Source organism: Saccopteryx leptura, chromosome 6 (genome assembly GCF_036850995.1).
Source record: "Saccopteryx leptura isolate mSacLep1 chromosome 6, mSacLep1_pri_phased_curated, whole genome shotgun sequence".
NCBI classification, from domain to species: Eukaryota; Metazoa; Chordata; class Mammalia; order Chiroptera; family Emballonuridae; genus Saccopteryx; species Saccopteryx leptura.
This window is the reverse complement of record NC_089508.1, coordinates 116,364,902-116,383,967: the sequence shown is the minus strand read 5'-3', so window position 1 is coordinate 116,383,967 and position 19,066 is coordinate 116,364,902. Positions and strand designations below refer to the sequence as shown.

The window sequence follows — 19,066 nt, the reverse complement described above, 5'->3', positions numbered from 1 at the left end:
TTTTCACATTTGGTTCATCAGTTTATATAATATTTAATTAACTTACAAATTGCACTAATACATACAACCAGCATAAATACATTTGGTGTCAAGCACAACCAACTCTTGGTAAACCATGATTTAACTGGGGGAGTAGAACTGCCCAGCTACTCACTGTCTAGATTAAAATCATGGCTTCTCCACTTACTAGTTGTGTGACCTGAGAAGACAAACTACTTATATTTTGTGCCCTCTTTTTCTCATTTGCAAAAGAGGAGTCACCTGTTGTGATGATTAAAGGAGAAAATATACTGCTCACAAAAATTAGGGGACATTTTATCACTTCATATTCACTTTTTAAATATCCTCTAATTTTTGTGAGCAGCATACTTGTGAAACACTTAGAACAATGTGCTAAGCGATCAATAAACGTACTTGATATCAGTGTTGTAGCTGCTGGCAGCAGTTGTCCTACAGGCTACAGGCCTCAGGGGCCTGCATCCAGCCTCTGCTATATTTCATGGAGGAAGTGGAGTCCATTGGTTGGTTAAGATGTACCTTCTATAGTGTTATAATCCCATTTCCCATATGAGAAAATGGAGCTCTGGAGAAAATCACTGACTCCAAAGCCAAGAAGTCATTTTTTAGAACTGGAAAGGGCCTTAATGATCATGAGGTTTGGATCCAGAAAGTAAAGGGGGAAATTCATCATCTATTTTTCTTTTCCCTTTTGCCTGCTGAGTCCAAAAATCCCAGCAAGGACCAAATAACCTCAGTGCTGAGACTGCAGAGCCCTTGTCCAGCCTGCTCAGCAGCCCAAGTGCTAACTATGTCGTATTCTGTGTACACAGCGGTGAAGCACTGGGAAGAGGCTCGATCCTAGAAACACAAATGTGTATATTGGGGAGGTGCCACTGAGGCCAGCAGGGCAGGCTTACATGATCATGCAGAAACTAGATGTGGTGGGTCTCCTCTGTAGGTTCCTGCTGGGGGTTCCCCTGGGCTGTTTGAATGACCTGCAAGAGGCAGGGCAGAACTTGCCAGTGGGAGTGGCTATGGAAAGAGTAGAAGCAGCCTGCTCTGGCTCTAGCTTCTGTCGCCCTCTCTGGCTCTTACCTGTGCCGGCGGGCTGCAGAGCAATGGGGAATAAACTTAAGCTGTATATCCCCCCATTCAATGGGACTTTCCCTTTCTCTGAGGTCTACAGTCAGGCCGTGCAGAAGGCAGGGGACATGCTAGGCCTGGGTGAAGGTTGTTCAAATTGCTGTGCTGTGCTTCTGCCGGGCCCCCTCCCACCCTGGCTGGAGTCCCCATTGGGCAGACCCCACCTGTAGCCCAAGGCCTCTCTGGAGCTGAGGTCAGGGTGTGAGTCAGGTCCAGCCCACCCCGGTCCAAATGGGTCCTCATGGCATTGGCCAACTTGGCCACCAGCCGCTCTCGTACAGAGTCAGGCTCTTCCTGACACAGGGCCAGCGCTTTCTTATAGTACTTCAAGGCCTGATCGTGCTGCCCCAGCCTGGCGGCAGCAGCACCAACACCTTTGCAGGCCTGCCACTGCCCCTTCGTGTCCTGGGAAGCCTGCAGAGCATGTAGGTAGTTGTCTCTGGCAGCCTTGTGATCCCCCAGCTGGCTCAGTGCGAATGCCAGGCTGCCAAAGCTCCGGCCCTGCTCCCACAGCTACCCCACATAGCCACGAAGGTCAGCAGCCTTCTGGTGAAACTCCCGGGCTTCCTGATAATTGCCGAGGGCATTGTGGGCCATCCCAAGGTTTCTCAACACTGTGGCCTCCTCTCCTGGCCCCTGGCACAAGGGCAGGGCCTGCTGGAAGACCTCTGCTGCTATTGGGAATAGCTGGAGCTGGGAGTAACCCAGGCCTAGGTCATTAAAGAGTTGCCCCAGCAGTCCCCCCTCAGTACTCATTTCAGCAAGCCTCCGGCTCTCCTCCAGCACCTGCACCACTTCACCCAGGCCATGCTGCCCACTCTTCAGCAGACACCCTGCCGCAGCCCTCAATGCCAGGGCTGCAGCCTGGGACTGCTTTGTTTGGGCATATGCCCAGCCTGCTTCTTGCAGGCCGTGGGCTGCTAGCTCAGGCTGTCCCAGAGCCTGGTAGCAGCCTCCCATTTTTGCCTGGGCTTGCCCCTGGTTACCTAGTGGCTAGTAGTGGCCCAGGGCCCTGTGGTACCAGGCCAAAGCTTGAGGCAGGTTGCCCAGGGCTTGTTAGGCCAAAGCCACATTGAAACACTGGTCACCATGACACCTGCCCTGTGACTCCTCTTTAGGTTGGGCTCTTAGGAGCAGCTCAAGGCCTCAGGCTGGGTCCCTAGTCTCCATGTAGGCAGCCCCCAGGTTGAAGGCACAGGCCTGGAGAATAGAGCTGTCCCTTTTTTGTGGGGCCTTGAAGGCCAGGAAGAAGGCCCTCTGGAAGCTGGCCAAGGTCTCATGGTTCTGGCCAGCCAGTAGGGCTCCGTGGCCAGCCCTGGTAAGGGCTTGAATGCTGGCCTCTTGCTGTTCTTTTTTTTCTTCTCGGAACTTGAAGGCTCAGGCTCTTGTGCGGTAGCCTCAGAGTTGGGGGAAGACATAGTACTCCTTTGATCTTCTCAGCAGCTGGCTTTCTGGAATGGTCCCTCTGGCTTGGGTTACCTACCCTTGCCTGTAAGGTTTAATAGTCATCAATTGCTATATACTAAATTATCCCAAAATTTAGTAGCATAAAAAATAAACATTCATTATCTCACAGTCTCTGTGGGTCAAAGATCCATTTTAACTAGGTGGTTTTGTCTCAGGGTCTTTTGTGAGGTAGAGGTCAAGATGCCTGGAGTCACAGTTGTGTGAAAGCTGGATGATCCACTGCCAAGGTGGCTCACTCATACCCTTGACAAGTTAGTCCTGCTTGTTGGCATGAGCCCTTAGTTCCTCGCCACACGAGTCTCTCCAGAAGGCTGCTTGAGGACTCTTACTCGCTCACTTGAGTAGCTGATTTTTCCTCAAGGCAAGTAATATGAAAAAAAGCAAGCCGTGTCTTTCACTGTGTTGTCTCCAAGCTCACACACTGTCATTTCCAAGTTTTTTTTTATTAGTTACACGAATTAGTCTTGTTCAGTGTGGGAGTGCATTACAGAAGCTGAGTATTAGGATGCAGAGATTATTGGAGGCCATCTTGGAGGGTGGCTACCACATTTATATTCCCCCACAACCTATAGAATATATTGGTCACTGGCATATTTATATATTAAATTCAAGAACTTTATAAAGTCAGCTCATCCAAAATTCTGAAACCTGTTAAAGAGATAATTTTTTAAATTCAGTCATTTAAATTGCAGATAATAAAGTACTGTAATTTATTTAATATACTTTCTCATTTCCTTGTGGCATGATTCACTTAGTACCAAAAATAAATATCAAAAATGTACCATTATATAAATCTCTTTTCCTCAATTCTTTCTTATTCATAATATCTGATTATGGATCATACAGCTAAGTAATAAAAGGCAGTGTAAAATATTCTAACGTTATGTAAATGACAAAGAAACAAATGACATCACATTTAAGATATAATCTTAGAAATATTTTAAGAACAAGCTCTTGTTTCAAGACTAAATGAAGCTTTCAAAGATTTAAATACAAATTCTAAGTTTGATTTGCAGATTTCTAAATCATCCTTTATATTGATTGTTTCAAATTCTGACAAATGTAATGTCCAAGAAGTACTTGCTAACATCCTTCACACCGTTACATCCATGGTCCATGGTAGGTAAGATATAGTTTCTACATTCAGGAATGTATACTCTGATATAAAGAGACAGATATATAAGTAAATATATATAAAATATCCCCAAACATGAACAAAAACTTGAATATTACACTAACAAATACACAAGTCTTGTTGACTTGTTCACACAATAAAATCTAGTCCTTTGAGATTCCTTTCCTCTAGCTTCACCAGCCATAAAATCTGTCTTTGAAACTCATGGGTTTGCTAAATGCGTGTGAGTATGTGTGGGTTCTTTTTGCTGGATAAAGGAACTTGCTGCCCTTAGCTGTTCTACCGTGGTTTGCCTTAAGTGCTACAAATCCTCTGCTTCCACTTCCTCTAGTCTTCACCGTTCTGTTTCATGCACTACCCCATGTTCACTCAAAGCTCTCCCTTCTCACAGACCTTGGCCTCCACTAAGGCACAGATCTGTCTCAATTCACTCTGGTCTCCATAGTATCGCATCACTTTGGAATGTCTTGTGAAGTGATGGGGGGTTGGAGAAAAAAATCTTGTGTTACTGTTATTCTTTTTTTATTTAATTCTATTTTAGGGGTATGGGTTTCAAGTGTGCAATTCAATAAAACATCATCTGAACACTGCATCATGCACCCATTGCCTCAAGCAAAGTCTTCTTTCATCCCTACTTCCCTACCTTTGCCCATCTCCACATAGCCTTACCCCATTTCCATCTGGCTATCATCACACTGTTATTCTTAGTAAAAGACTTCACTTCCAAGTCCCCTTAGTCCAGAAACAAAGACTTGCTCTGTCATCTATCTCTGCTACCTCATTCCCTCTCCTTTGTGAACCTTCCACAATTCCTTCCTTAGCGGCCCCATCCATTTGTGTATAAGCATGACAAATTCCCTTTAGCGTTCCCCAGCTGACTCTCCATGGTCTATATTTCTGGAAAAGAAGTTATCTACACTCACTATATCTAATTCCTCATTTCACTCTTAATACTCTACCCACTCTATTCTGGTATTTGGATCCACCATTCCATCAAACTGTTAAGGTTAAAATCCTCAACAGTCCTGTTGTTGTTAAAGTCTCCAATAGAAGCTTACACCTTCTGGTCAAGTGGTTCTGCAAATCATGTTTCCTCACCACTCCCCTACATGGTAGGCCCCAACTCTACATCAGATTTCCAACTCAGCTTTCCTGGCTGTTTGGGCAATATCCCCACATATCAATAACCTATTGATATATTGATCCTCATATATCAATAACATATTGATATATGGGGATATTGCCTAAACAGCCAGGAAAGCTGGAGAAGACTTGGTTAAATTTAGGCTGAGAAGCTGGAACTCTGACTGTTTTTCCTTCGGTTCCTGCTTGTTACAAGATACAGCTCCAAATAGCAGTTATGGCCATTTGGGTTTTTGTCTCTTTCCATGGGAAGCATGCTCTATTCAGCCTCTGGTTTTAATCTATGAGCCTTGATTTAGTCCTCAAACTTACATAAAACCATGTAAGACCAGATACTACACAGAAGCCAAATTTTTACTGCCATTGTCCTAATTTCTGAGTCTACAGTCCAGCAGCTCTATGACATTTAGCCCAACACTGCATTTCTGCTCTGTTCTGATAAAAAATATTTCGTTTTTAACCTGTGCTTTGTCTTTTTTGTATTATCCATTTAAATCTTATTTAGCATCTTTATGTAAATGTCTCCACTTTCATTTCTTACATTATTTATATAAGTCTTCTTTTTTTTGTAGTTAATCAAACTAAAGTGTTGTCAATTTTGCTTATCTTACTTTGAAGTGTAAAGTTATGTTGTTTATTTGAGGTCTTCTTAGAACTGTTTTTGTTCCAACCCATATAATTTGGGATGTTGTGTTTTCATTTTCATTTGTCCCAAAATATTTTTTTATTTCTCTTTGATTTTTTGATCCATCTCTTGTTCAGAAGCAGGTTTTGAAATTTCTACATATTTGTGAATTTTCCAGTTTCTTCTGTAATTAATATCTGGTTTCATGCAATTGTGCTTGGAAAAGACACTTGCTACTATTTCAATCTTCTTAAATTTGGTAGGACTTGTTTTATGATCTAGAATGATCTATCTCTGAGATTGTTCTCTATGCAATTGAGAAAAATGTATGTTCTGCCACTGTTGGATAAAATGTTTTTATATTTCTGTTAGGTCCATTTGGTATAAAGTATAGCTTAAGTCCAATGTTTTCTTATTGATTTTCTGTCTTAATGATTTGTTTATTGTTGAAAGTGGAGTATTAAAATCCCCCACTATTATTGAATTGGTATCTATTTCTCCCTTCAGATCTTTTAATATTTGCTTAATATATTTATGTGCTTCAATGTTGCATGCATATATATTCATAATTGTTATATCCTCTTGATAAATTGATCCCTTTATCATTATATAATGATGTCTCTTTTCTCTCATTTCTGTTTTCAACTCAAAGTCTATTTTGCCTAATATAGGGTATACAGCTACCCTTGTTTTCTTTTGGTTGCTTTTCATATGGAATATCTTTTTTATCCCTTCATTTTGAGCCTAACTATGGCCTTATAGTTGAAGTACGTCTTATAAGCAGCACATATTTTTTATCTATTCAGCCACTCTGTCTTTTGATAACAGAATTTAATTCATATTCTTTTAAAGTAATTATTGATAGGCAAGGACTTAAAATTGCCATTTTACTGTTTTCTGGCTGGCTTATAGTTCTTTGTTCCTTTCTTCAGCTCTTGATATCTTCCTTTGTAATTTGGTGATTTTCCATAGTGGTATGCTTTAATTTTTCTTTATATTTTGTGGTTTTGCTATAGGTTTTTGTTCTGTGGTTGTCATGAGGTTTATAAAAAATATAGTTATAACATCCTAGTTTAAGCTGATAAGAATTTAATTTCAACCACATACAAAAAACCCACTTCTTAACTTTCCCCAACATATTGTATGTTTTGGTGTCAAAATTTACATTTTTTGCCGTGTATCCATTAACAAATAATTAAAACTAAGTTATTTTAATACTTTTTTTTTAACCTTTATACTAAAGTCACATGGTTTACACACCACTAGTAGAGTATTAGAGTATTCCAAATTTGTCTATATACTTAATCGTTACCAGTGAGTTTCATACTTTCATGTTAATAATTAGCATATTTTTATTTCAGCTTGAAGAATTTCCTTTAGCATTTCTTGTTAGGTAAGTTAAGTGGTGTTGAACATTTCTAGATTTTTTTTTGCTGGGAAAGTCTTTACCATTCCTGTGTTTTTGAAGGACATTTTCAAAATACCAGGAGGGTAAAATATTTTTCTTGGTAGTCTTTTTATTTCAGTACTTTCTGTCCTACAAGGTTTCTGCTAGAAATACTCTGATACCCTTTTTGTGGTTCTTTTATATGTGATAAGTTTTTTATCCTTCTGATTTTAAAATTATCTCTTTGTTTTTGATATTTGACAGTTCAATTTTAATGTGTTTCAGTAAAGGCCTCTTTGGGTTGAATCTGGTTGGAGACTATGTCCATATCCCTAGATTTGAGAAATTTTCTGCTGTTACTTTTAAGTAAGTTTTCTGACCCTTTCTTTTTCTCTTATTTTATAATTCTCATAATTTATAACTTGTTTCTATTGATGAGGTACCATATGACATATAAGCTATATTCATTGCTTTTATTATTTTTATTTTTTGTCTTCTGACTGGATAATTTCAAATGACATACCTTTGAGTTCACAGATTCTTTCTTCTGCTTGATCAAGTCTATATTGACATGCTCTATTGTATTTTTCATTTAATTCATTTTATATTCTTCAGCTCCAGAATTTCTGTTTGGTTCTTTTTTATGGTTTCTATCTTTCTGATACAGTTCTCGTTTTATTTTGTTGAATTGTCTATCTGTGTTCTCTCTAGCTTTCCAAGCTTCCTTAAAATAATTATTCTTAATTATTTATCAGGTAACTTGTAGATCTCCATTTCTTTGTGTGTTTTTTTTTAATTCTGAGAAAAAGAGAGAGAAGAAGGGAGAGAGAGGGTGAGAGAGAGTGAGAAGCATCAACTAGTACATCTCATTTTTAGTTGTACATTGAGCTTCTTGTATATGTCTTACTGTGGCCATGCCACAGTCCCTTGCTCAAGTTAGTGACAATGGGATTTTCATGCCAGTGACCATTTGGTCTCATGCTGGCAAGTTTTGTGATCATGGAGATGATCCCCCACTCAAGCCAGTAACCCAGCAGTGATGAACTTGCATGGAGAGACCACAACCTTGGGGTTTTAAATCATGACCTCAGCATTCTGGGTAGATGTTTTATCCACTACACAACCATTGGTCAGCCTTCTTTGGGTTTTGTTACTGTAAAATTATTATATTTCTTTAGTGTTGTCATGTTTGTTGATTTTCATGTGCCTTGAAGTCTTACATTTCTGTCTTCACATTTAAAGAAGGAGTCCCCTCTTTTAGTCTTTACTGACTGGTTTTAGGAAATAAAATCATCATGAGTCAGCAATGGTAGGAATTCTGAGGCCTTCTCGGTCCTTTTGTATGGATGTATCTACTCTGCATTTCTTTCTCTCAAGGGGTAATTCTTAAAATTGTATTCCTTCTCTCCATCCTGCAAAACCAGACTAACTGTTGAGAGCTTCCTGTTTGCCTTTATTAGGAGGCTCCCTTGAAATGCTCAAGTTTTTGTGCTTTCTCTCAATCTAACACAGTCAGGCTAACTTTCTGCTTGCAAACACGAACTGTGTGCAAAAGATTGTACTCGCCACTCACAGGGAGCCAGCCATAGAGCAAGGCATGCAGAACATTGGGCATGCCTGTGGCAACTTGGGGGCATCTGTAGACAGGATGTCTCTAGCACCCCAAGGGTAGTATTGCTAATAGAGTCCAGAAAGCGGTTGGTAAGATTCTTATCACTTCAATGAGATCTAAGTCCTAATGCTATACCCCCAGCCCCTCAGGCCTGCAGATCAGCTCAGTATTTTAGGTGGGATGAGAAAAAAGCAGCCCTCTTTGGTAATATCTTACATGGTGGATGGGGGAGCAAGAGTTTGTTCTCACTTTTCTCTATAGAAGAAATTTCAGAACCAAGGAATCTCTCATGGCCCTAAACTATGCTTCCTTAGGGGAAAGATCACTCTGAAAAAGTGAAAATTTCTTCTTATCCTCTTCAATGCAACTGTTCTTGAAATTTTTGCTTGAAAGCTGTGCTGGAACTCCCAAATTCCCACAAGTATTCTTGTCTATGGTTGATTGTCAAAATCAATATCTTGTGGGAGGTGACAGTAGAAATCTCTTATTTCACCATCTTGCTGATATCACTTCCTATCAATTCTTAACATCACAGAATTGTTGTGAGGCTAAAACTCTATAAATAGTAAAAGATTTTATAAACAATAGAGTCAACATAAATGTTAGTTAATAATAGGTACAAATTTGCAAAGAAATAGTAAGAAAGATGATAAAAATACATAAATTTATTTCTCCCCATTAACTCACAGGACTGAGATACAAAATGAGATCACAAAGACACAAAGTAAGAGGCTGCCACACTGTAAGAAATCTAAGGGTAAAGTTTAATGGGCAACTGTAGTCATAGTTAACTCAGCGCCAGGCATTTTCAAAGCTCTTAACAGGTAATACCCTATTTAATCCATTATCATTCTTTCCATTTTATAGGTGAGAAAACTAAGTACAGAGTGGTTAAAAAACAAAACAAAACACTTGCTCAAGATGACCCAGGCTACCAGAATTTGAACTCCTTGTTCTCAAAAAATTAAAAATGTTAACTGCCTTATTACCCAGTGATTCTAGTTCTGAGAATATATCTGAAGAAACCTGGAACACTATTTAAAATAACATATTCTATGTTCACTGCAGTGTTGTTTAGAATAGCCAAGATTTGAAAGCAGCTCAAGTGTCCATTAGTAGATGAGTGGATAAAAAATCCACAGTAAATGTACACAATGGAATACTACTCAGCCAAGAAAAAGAAGGAAATCTTATCTTTTGTGACAGCATGGATAGACCTAGAGATTATTATGCTAAGTGAAATAAATTAATCAAAGAAAAACAAGTACCATACAATTTCACTTATATGTGAAATCTAATGGAAAAAGTGTACTAACTCTAATGAACAAAATAAACTAACAAACAAAATAGAAACAGACTCATAGATACAGAGAACAGACTGACGGCTTCTATAAGGAAAGAGGGTTGAAAAACTGAGTGAAAAAGGTGAAGAGATTAAACAAAAACAAAAATACCCCTCATAGGCAGAATTTGAGCTCTTAATCTCCACACAAATCTGCTTCTACAGTAAGCAGAAGTAGACCTGAGATGAGTGTGGAAGGAGGACTGAATACTAACTTTCTTTTCAAAGAGCTTTGTCAATTTACTCCTTTTCTCAAAATATCCTTGAGTGTTTGAGAGACAGAGTCTGCTTATGTGGTAAGCTGTTATGTAAGAGGAGAAGGTAGGTTTGAGGGTACCCCTATAATAATAGAGATCAGAAGAGTTTCCTTTGTTTTTCATAATCTGCTAATTTACTCTAGTACAGATCATTGAGTTAAGCATTCTAATTTCTTAAACTTCTTTGAAACATCTCATGGGTTCTTTTCAAACAGAAAAAATAATTCAATATTGAAAACTAAACTGATTTTATCCTACTCAAAGAGCAAAGTGTAGAGTATAGAGGGGAAATGAAAACTGTGAAATCATGCTTACTATTTAAACAACCATTCCAATTAAAAACACCATGGGATTGGTGTGCATCTGGCCATCACACACACAGACACAAAGAGCTCTGTTGTGAATGCCTGTAGAGTCATTTTGGCAGGGCTGCCCCTGGAGCCATCTGGTCCATAGATATCCCTCACCTTTTTCAGAACATAGTAGGAACTGAAGACGCTGAAAAGCAGCAACACCTCCTCACCAAGACCACATTGATCCAAACCACAGTAGTGCCAGCACCAGCTCCTGAGAAGGCAGCCCTCCTGGGGGTACACAAGCTGTGGACAATGTAGTGAGGAGGTTTTGAATTGCTTCAGACACAATCTGGGGGAACAGTTTAAGAGCTGCCAGCACAGTCATTTTCTTTCCTTTTCAGAGATCCTTTATTTGACTCAGTGGGTCATCAGGCACATTTCATGCCCAGGTATAAACAAAAAAGAGCCACCGTACAAAGGAAGGGTGGACTTTACAAAGAACCCAGCTCTAAATCAAAACTTAGTCCACAGGTAAAGGGCTAAAGCAAAAGTTTTCAAGCAAATTAATATGCAAATTTTTGATTTAATAAAAGCTCAAAATTGAAGAAATTAAAAACCTGCAGAAACACAAGTTAAATACACAGAGACAGAATAATGAAGGGCAAGAGGCCACTCATACAAAGTATGTAAATATAATATATGACTCATTAGCTGCCTTACATTAAGAAGAGACAAAACTTTGCATCCCCTCAGAATGTGGAGGGGTTAGCATTCCCCTACCTCCATTCCCTGTCTGTTCCTTTCCCCTCCTCATTTCACATATTTGCAGACTAGAAGACCCACAATAGATTGAAACCTGCAATCCTGTTCTGGTTCCACGGTTTTTAGAAGGCAGTGAACTTCTACCTTTACTTACTAAGTGCTTGAAGTATACAACTCCATATAACTTGAAAAATATTAAAACTATATAAGGCCATAGCCCTGGCCGGTTGGCTCAGCGGTAGAGCTTCGGCCTAGCGTGCGGAGGACCCGGGTTCGATTCCCGGCCAGGGCACACAGGAGAAGCACCCATTTGCTTCTCCACCCCTCCGCCGTGCTTTCCTCTCTGTCTCTCTCTTCCCCTCCCGCAGCCAAGGCTCCATTGGAGCAAAGATGGCCCGGGCGCTGGGGATGGCTCTGTGGCCTCTGCCTCAGGCGCTAGAGTGGCTCTGGTCGCAACATGGCGACGCCCAGGATGGGCAGAGCACCGCCCCCTGGTGGGCAGAGCGTCGCCCCTGGTGGGCGTGCCGGGTGGATCCCGGTCGGGCGCATGCGGGAGTCTGTCTGACTGTCTCTCCCTGTTTCCAGCTTCAGAAAAATGAAAGAAAAAAAAAAAAAAGAAAAAAAAACTATATAAGGCCATAGTGGAAAGAGAGAAAAATCTATATTTCCAGCAGTTCCTGGACAGATGGGCTCAGTAAATATTTACCAAATTGATTGAGATTCGTCTTCTCTGCTCATGTACATTCCCCATGATGTCCCATTTGGCTAGGATAACATTTTGCAATACTAATCTGCAATTATTTATTTCTCCCTGAATTTTTCCTTTTTCTTTCCTTAATTCAAGTATGCACCTATACTTACCCTATCACAACATTTATTACCCTGTATTTTAATTGCCCACTAACTCTTTATATCAGTTAGGATGCATTCTACTTGAAATAACAGACAATCCAAGTAATAGTGATTCAAATAATAGGAGTTTATTTTTCTCACATAATAATAATTTAAGATGGCACTGATTCAATTCAGTAGTATCAGGGATTCTCTTGGCCTTCCCCTCATGGTCACCAAGTACCTGCTAATGCTTCATGTCCACATTTAAGAAGAGGGTCAAAGAGAAGATAACGGGTATTGGCATCAGTGTAGTTTCATTTACCAGGACAACAAAAGTGTTTTGTAGTGTAAAATCCTCCCAGAAAATTTATTTTAACTTGTCTCACTGGCCAAAATGGAGTCACCTGGCCAGCCCCAGCTTTGGGGAAAGCTGGTAAAATAATGACTGGGAATGAACATAAATTTTAAGTCTCAGCTTTAGAAACATCATGATACACCAGGTATGCTATGATGCAAGGAAGAAGTACAAAATAGCTATTAAGTATGGAACTAAATGACTTATGTTTCTGTATTTCTTAAATTATATATCAGCTCCTTTATTCTCTGTGAATTAATATATTTTATTTTATTTCTTATTAAATTTATTGGGGTGACATTGTCAATAAACTATATGGGTTTCCTGCGTATAATTCTATGATACATTATATGAATATTGCCTTGTGTGCCCACCACCTATAGTCAAATCATCTTTTTCACCACATGTATGACCCCATTTACTTTCTACCCCCTATCTTCTTTCCTCTGATGACTGTTGTTTGTGTCTGAGTTTTTGTTTGTTTGTTTTTCTTGTTTGTTTATTTGTGGCTTTCAGTTCTATATCCTACCTATGAGTGAAATCATATGGTTCTTGACTTTTTCTGTCTGACTTATCTCACTTAGCATAATATTCTCAAGATATACTCATGTTGTTGCAAATGATAGCATTTCACCTTTTCTTATGGCCGAGTAGTATTCTATTGTGTGTGTGTGTGTGTGTGTGTGTGTGTGTGTGTGTGTACACATCTTCTTTAGCCAATCTCTATTGAGGGACACATCAATTGCTTCCATGGCTTGGCCACCATAAATAATGCTGCAAGAACAAACAGATGGGTGTATATATCTTTCCCATGTAAATGTTTTCAAAATTTTGGGGTAGATACCCAGAAATGGTGTTGCTGGGTCATATGGCAACAAGAAGGCTGGTACAGTGCCTGGCTAATAGCAAAAGCTCCATAACTAATTGCTAGGTGGATAAAGAAAAGAAGAAGAAATGAATGAAATATTTGATTTCTAACTGTCCATCACCACAATTCATACTTATATAGATACATGATAAACTACACACAATCTTTGAACACACATGCATTCTGAGATAAAAAATATTCTAGTCCATTCTATTTCTACTTTAGACACTCAGTAAATGTGATGATAATGATAATGAAAGTCAAAGCCTCTACAAGACACTTCCTTGTGAAAAATCACAGTGCTGACATCAAAATAGAACGAATGTGTTAAAGTAGGTAGATTATTTTCGTTGGTTTCATCAAAATAGAAAGGCTTGCTTGTCCATTAAACTAATAGTAAAGAAAGCCTGTTTCTGTAAATCCAAAGAGGTTATATGAGCAGTAAGGTTCATGTAACCAGTCTCTGCAAACTTAATACTTTAAATAAATTACTTGAGGAAACTCCAAGCAGAAGGATTTTCATTTGTCGGAAAAAAAAAAAAAAACTAGCGTGACTACGAGACACATAATTTGCAAAAGCAATCAAGGAAGCTTTATATTGGATTTAAACAAGAGTTTGCATAGAAGTTAAAGGAGTGTTCTTTATGAATTTAATTAAAATGCTGTATATGAGACCATTCTAATCTTACTGTGCTACAATGCTGCAATTGTATTAGGACACTCACATCAAAATATTTACATTTAAATATTTTATAATGCCAAACTTTAAAATATTAATGATGCCACAAGTAATCTGTGACATTTCTATAGCTTTTCTATAGTAAGTTTAAAAAATAAAATAAAAATAATAAACATCAGCATCTGTGTTCTTATTAGTCAGCTATTTAAAATTCAGCTTAGCAAACACACCAGATTGCCCATTTCTAGAATTCTAATGAAAAGTTCTCTAAGAACTTAACTTCTTGTTATTATAATTTGTTCTTGTTCTGTTCTGTTCTAGATAGTGGCACTAGAGGAAAGAAAAAGAACTGTTCTTGTGTCACTAAGGATCACTGCTGAGTTCAAATACACTCCTTTTCAGAAAGAGATATTTATTGAAAGGTTTCATTTAAAATTCAGCCTGACCTGTGGTGGTGCAATGGATAAAGCATTGACCTGGAAGGTTGAGGTCACCAGTTTGAAACCCTGGGCTTGCCGAGTCACAGCACAAGAGAGAAGCAACTACTACAGAGTTTATGCTTCCCACTCCTCCCCAACCCCCTATTTTTTAAAGATTTCACCATAAGTGAAATCTTTAAAAAATAAATAAAATATGAGAAAGTTACCTGTAAAATAGAACTACTGAACAAGTCAATGTTATTTTTTGAGTTTTACAGTGAAGAGATCTTTTCAGAGACCTGAGTGTTATCAGGAAACAGATAATGTTGCAAAATAGTGCATTTGTACATAACCAAGTTTTGTAATTGTAATTATTCCTAAATATAGTCTCCTTGAGAGTACCAGAGAATTATCTCTTCGTCATCATGGCTGCATTCTTTCTCCTTCTGCTATCTTTCTTTCTTGTCACTGGCCAAAAAAGGCAACTGAGGATGACATGATCCAAACTCTCATCCCAGTAAACAAATCATGCACAAGTTTGCTGTGATCATAAATATAGCACAAACAATAAATGTTGGCAGCATCACCTTGAAATATGAAAGATGATTATATTATTCTTTGTTCCTCCGAGAAACTAATCACTAGGACTAATCATAAGGAAGTTAAAATTAGAGGAATGGCAGCCAGGTGACAAGGACTCTTCAAGACTCCAGCATAAATTTGCTAAGGATTTTCAGATGCATCTGGTTATCAATTTTCTCTACTGCAAAAAGGAAGACCATATCATTTGCACAATTTAAGATTTTAAAGCACATTATTCTGCCTTCATGTGCAGTTGGCTATGGAGGGTTAAAAGAATGATAGTCCTCGATTAGGGGATGTGACAGGACATGGCTATGTGGCCTTATAAATTCCTTTTGGCAGGAGATTTTCTAACATGCAAATAAAAACCACATAAAATAATGATGATTCACTCAGAAGTAGAAAATGTAACTGAAATATTTTCTAAATAAATAATGCCAGTGATGCCTTTCTGATCTTTCAGAGTCAGTTATCAAACATTTATAATTATAAATTAAAGTAACTTATTAACTTTTCTCTTTTTTAATTTTTTTAATTTATTATGGTGACATAGGCTAATAAAATTATATAGGTTTCAGGTGTACAATTCTATAATACATCATCTCTATATTGTATTGTGTGTTCACCACCCAAAGTCAGGTCTCTTTCTGCCACCATTTATCCCCGCTTTACCCTCATCTACTTACCCCCACCTCCTTTCCCTCTATTAATCACTGTACTGTTGTTTGTGTCTATGAGTTTGGTATGATTTCCTTAATCCCTTCACCTTTTTCACCTATTCCCCCAAATCCCCTATTCTGTTACAGCTGTCAGTCTCTTTTCTATATCTATGAGTCTGTTTCTATTTTGTGTGTTTAATTATTTTGCTCATTAGATTCTATATAAAATATAAGCAAAATCATATGGTATTTGTCTTTCTCTGACTGGCCTAATTTCATTCCACATAATATTCACCTTGTCCATCCATGCTGTCACAAAAGGTAAAATTTCTTTCTTTTTTACGGTTGAGTAGTGTTCCATTGTGTAAATGTAACACAGCTTTTACATAACTCATCAACTTAGGGCAGTTGGGCTGCTTCCAAATCTTGGTATTGTAAATAACACTGCAATGAACATTGGGGTGCATATATTCTTTTGAATCAATGTACTATTGAGTTTCTTTATATATATTCCCAGAAGCAGAATTGTTGGATCATAGGGCAGCTCCATTTTTAATTTTTTTGAGGAAACTCTATACTGTTTCCACAGTGGCGGCACCAATCTGCATTCCCACCACCAGTACATAAGTGTTCCTTTTTCTCCACACTCTTGCCAACACTTGTTGTTTGTTCACATATTGATGATAAACATTCTGACAGATGCAATTTTAATTTGCATTACTCTGATTAGTGACATTGAGCATCTTTTTATATGTCAGTTTGCCATCGGTATGTTCTCTTTGGAGAAGTGTCTGTTCAGATGCTTTGCTCATTTTTTGATTGGTTTGTTTGTTTTCTTGTTATTGAGTGGTATAAGTTCTTTATTAATTTTGGACTATAACCCTTTATCAGTGCTTATCTTTTCCTTTTGTTGATGGTTTCCATTGCTGTGCAAAAACATTTTAGTTTGATGCAGTCCCATTTGTTATATTCTTTTCTTTCCATATGGATGACTTTTATTTCTTCTTTTTGTCTGATTGATGTAGCTTGGAGAGTGGTGCAAGCAGACATCCCTGTCTTGTTCCAGATCCTAAGGCAAATGATTTTAGTTTTATCCACTGAGTATAATGTGGGCTATGGGTTTGTCATATATAGCCTTTATAGTGTGAGGATATGTTCCCTCTATTACCACTTGACTGAGAGTTTTGATCATAAATGGATGCTGAATTTTGTCAAATGCTTTCCCTGTAACAAAGTCTATTTGATCATAGTTGTATAATCTTTTTTTTTTTTTTGTATTTTTCTGAAGTTGGAAACGGAGAGGCAGTCAGACAGACTCCTGCATGTGCCCGACCGGGATCCATCGGCATGCCCACCAGGGGGCGATGCTCTGCCCATCTGGGGCATCGCTCTGTTGCAACCAGAGCCATGCTAGCACCTGAGGCAGAGGCCATAGAGCCATCCTCAGTGCTCGGGCCAACTTTGCTCCAATGGAGCCTTGGCTGTGGGAGGGGAAGAGAGAGACAGAGAGGAAGGAGAGAGGGAGGGGTGGAGAAGCAGATGGGAGCTTTTCCTGTGTGCCCTGGCCGGGAATCAAACCCGGGACTCCTGCACTCCAGGCCGATGCTCTACCACTGAGCCAACCGTCCAGGGGTTGTATAATCTTTTAAATGTAATTCTGAGTCCAGTTTAATAATATTTTGTTGAGGATTTTAGCATCTATGTTCACCAAGGATATTCGCTTATAATTTTATTTCTTTGCAGTGTCTTTATCAGGTTTTGGAATTACAATAATGTTGGCCTCATAAAATGAACTTGGGGTTTTCCTTCATCTTGAATTTTTTGAAATAGTTTGAGAGTCTACGGCCATACCACCCTGAACGCGCCCGATCTCGTCTGAAATAGTTTGAGAAAGGTGTCAATTCTTTTTATGTTCAGTAAAATTCTCCTGTGAAACCATCTAGTCCAGGATTTTTGTTTGTTAAGAGGGTTTTTTTTATATTATTATTGCTTCAATTTCATTAGTTATAATTGGTCAGTACAGATTCTCTTATTCTTCTTGATTCAGTTTTGAGATATGTATGTTTCAAGGAATTTATCCATTTCATCCATGTTGTCCAGTTTGTTGGCATATAGTTGTTCATAGTTTTTTACAATCTCTTGTGGGTTTGTTTGGGTAGTTTTGGAATCAGTTATTAGTTCTCCTCTTTTATTTTGTATTTTATTTATTTGGGTCCTCTCTCTCTTTTTTTTCATGAGTCTGGTTAAAGGTTTGTCAATCTTGTTTACTTTTTCAAAGAACCAACTCTCGATTTTATTGGATATGCTCTGATCTTTATTATTTCTTTCTTTTACTTACTTTGGGCTTTATTTATTGTTATTTTCCTATCTCTTTAAGTGTAAAGTTAAGTTGTTTATTAGAGACTGTTCTTGTTTCTTGAGGTAGGCCTATCATACTATGAATTTTTCTATCAGGATTGCTTTCAGTCTCCCATAGATATTGAATTATTGTGCTTTCATTTTATTTGTTTCAAGATGTCTTTTTATTTCTCCCTTAACCTTATTGTTAACTCATTCATTGTTGCATAACATGTTATTCAGCTTTCACATGTTTGTGTGTTTTTTGTTCTTTTTCTGTTATTGATTTCTAGTTTCATACCGCTATTGTCAGAGAAGATGCTTAATATGAAATCAATCTTCTTAAATTTATTGAAACATTTTTGGATCCTAACATGTAATCTATCCAAGAAAATATTCCATGTGCATTTGTAAAGAATATATATTCTGCTACTTTATGGCAAAATGTTCTGAGGATATCAAGTAAATCCATCTGATTTAGTGTTATTTGAGGCTTCTGTTTCCTTATTGACTTTCTGTCTTGAAGAGCTATCCATTGATGTCAATGGAGTGTTAAAAATCCTGTACTGTGACTGTGTTACTATTGATATCTCCCTTTACATCTATCAAGAGTTGCTTTATATATTTAGGTGTTCCCCTGTTGGGTACACAAATGTTTACAAGGCTTTTATTCCCTTATAAAATTGACCCCTTTAGCATTATTTAATGTCTTCCTTTGTCTCTTCTTTTGACCATGATTTGAAGTCTAATTTGTCTGATATAAGTATTGTTATCCCAGCTTTTTCTTTCATTTTTATTTGCATGAAATATCTTTTTTCATTCCTTTACTTTTAGTCTGTAACTTTCATTCTGAGGTGGTATTCTTGTAGACAGCATATACATGGGTCTTGTTTTCTTTTCCATTTTGCTATCTTATGTCTTTGATTGGAACATTTAAGCCATTTACATTTAAAGTGATTATTGATAAGTACATATTTATTACCATTTTATTCTTTATAACTATTTTTATAGATTTTTATTATTATTATTATAGAAGACCCTTTAAAATTTCTTGCAATATTAGTTTGGTAGTAATTAACTCCTTTAGCTTTCTTGTGTCTGGGAAGCTCTTTATTTCTCCTTTAATTTTAAATTATAGCCTTGCTGGATAATGGACACTTGGTT

General features: G+C 38.0%; 1 pseudogene; it reads right to left on the bottom strand.

Annotated features, from left to right (window-relative positions):
* Nucleotides 1-1,152: 1,152 nt before the first annotated feature.
* LOC136377160 (tetratricopeptide repeat protein 24-like) lies at nt 1,153-2,561 on the bottom strand (annotated as a pseudogene).
* Nucleotides 2,562-19,066: the final 16,505 nt, after the last annotated feature.